This window comes from Palaemon carinicauda, chromosome 17 (assembly GCF_036898095.1).
Source record: "Palaemon carinicauda isolate YSFRI2023 chromosome 17, ASM3689809v2, whole genome shotgun sequence".
Taxonomy (NCBI): Eukaryota; Metazoa; Arthropoda; class Malacostraca; order Decapoda; family Palaemonidae; genus Palaemon; species Palaemon carinicauda.
In genome coordinates, this window is record NC_090741.1 from 136,943,438 (window position 1) to 136,945,937 (window position 2,500).

Genomic DNA, 2,500 nt, shown 5'->3' on the forward strand with positions numbered 1-2,500 from the left:
GTTACAACTTCTGAAGATCCATTACACTCACACTTACACATGCACAAACACACACACATACACACACTCACACTTACACACACACACACACAGACACACACACACACACACATATATATATATATATATATATATATATATATATATATATATATATATATATATATATGTATATATATATACTTATATATGTATATATATATATATATATATATATATATATATATATATACATATATATATATATGTATATATATATATATATATATATATATATATATATATATATATATATATATATATACTAGCAGTGTTACCCGGCGTTGCCCGGTTATGTTTACACCTGGATTTTAAGTGTGGGCATGAATTCCCCCTCAATCAGAAATGTTGCTCCAAATGAAGCCAACTGGAAAGCAATATTTTATAGCAGTATGTTTTTAAAAAAAGTTTTGAATGGTAGAATATCCGATTGATTTTTTTTTTTCATTCAAAAGGTTCAACTGACAAAGGCAGTCTATTTTTCCCTCCATTGCAGCACAATCAAGGGGGTTCATTGAACCATTTTTGAGTATCACGGTGATTACATTGTTGTGATATTAGGCCAATTCGTACTAGACTCACCTGCTGCCGTTGTTTCTTGGTTTGAATGGACAGTAATTCTTTGTTGGTTTTTTTGAAGTGGAGTCATATCTTTGATTTCTTGATTCTTGATTTCTTATAGCAGCTCTTCTTTTTTATTATTTTCTAAGCCAAAATGTCATTAGTTTTCATCTCTGTATCACGTCTAATTCCCAGTCTGTTTTCATTGGTGTTAGTTCTTATATTCCTCTGTTTTTCAACTTCGGTTTCACGCCTACCTGTAATTCTGCTTGTCTTAAAGTTCCTTCGAAAATTCCTCTGATCATCGTCCTCTGCTTCACGTCTAGCTGCCATTCGGAAACCCCTCTGCTCTTCATTTGTTTTCTTTATTGTCAACTTCCACATATATATATATATATATATATATATATATATATATATATATATAAATATATATATATATATATATATATATATATATATATATATATATATATATAAATATATATATATATATATATATATATATATATATATATTTATATATATATATATATATATATATATATATATATATATATATATATATATATATATATATATATATATATATATATATATATATATATATATATATATAGCATCACGTGTCTCACGTCTAGCTGCTATTCTCCTAGTATTTGTTCCCACCTTTCTTAAACTCCTCTGCTCTTCATCTTCGATTTCACGCCTAGTTGTCATTTTGCTTGTATCAAAGTTCCTTCACAAATTCCTCTGCTCTTCGTCTTCTGCCTCACATCTAAATTCAATTCTTATTACATTAGTGTTACTTTATAAATTCCTCGGCTTTTCATTCTCTGCTTCACGTCTAGCTGACATTTTGTTTGCACTGGTGTTCCTTTTTAAATTTCTCTGTTCTTTATCTTCAGTTTTACGTCTAGCTGCTTTTCTGCCTGTATTAGTGTTCCTTCAAAAATTCATTTGCTCATCGTCTTCTGCTTCATGTCAAGCTGCTATTCTAATTGCATCAGTGTTCCTTCATAAATTCATCTGCTTTTTGTCCTCTCCTTCACGTCTAGCTTAAATTTTGCTTGCATAGGTGTTCCTCCATAACTTCCTGTGGTCTTCATCTTCGGTTTCATGTCTAGTGGCCCTCCTTCTTGTATTATTGTTCATTCACAATTTCATCTGCTTTCCGTCTTCTGCTTGCCACTCTCCTTGCATTAGTGTTTCTTCATAAATTCATCTGCTTTTCCCCATGGGGTTCACGTCTAGCTAAAATTTGTCTTGCATTCGTGTTCCTTCTTAAATTCTTCCGCTTTTCATCTTTTATTTCACGTCTAGCTACCATTTTGCTTGTATCAAAGTTCCTTCACATATTCTTCGGTTCTTTGTCCTCTGCTTCACATCTAGCTGACCTTCTAATTGCATTAGTGTTCCTTCATGAATTTATCTGCTTGTCGTCCTCTGCTTTAATTGGTGTCCATTTTCAAATTCCTCTGCTCTTCATCTTCGGTCTCACGCCTAGCTGTCATTCTTCTTGTAATAAAGTTCCCTAAAAAAATTCTTCTGAACTTTGTTTTCTGGCTGGTATTCTACTCGCACCAGTGTTCCTTAGGAAATTCATCTACTCTTAATTTTTTTCTCTATGGTAAGCTGCCATTCTACATATATATATATATATATATATATATATATATATATATATATATATATATATATATATATATATATATATATATATATATATATATATATATATATATATATATTCATCATCCTGTGTCCCACGTCTAACTGCCATTATTATTGCATTATTTCTCCTTCGTAAATTCCTCTGTTCCTCTGTTACCTGCTAACTTTTTCTTTTCGCCAAATTTTCTTTATCAGATTTACCGAATAAGTACCTCATTTTTGGGTC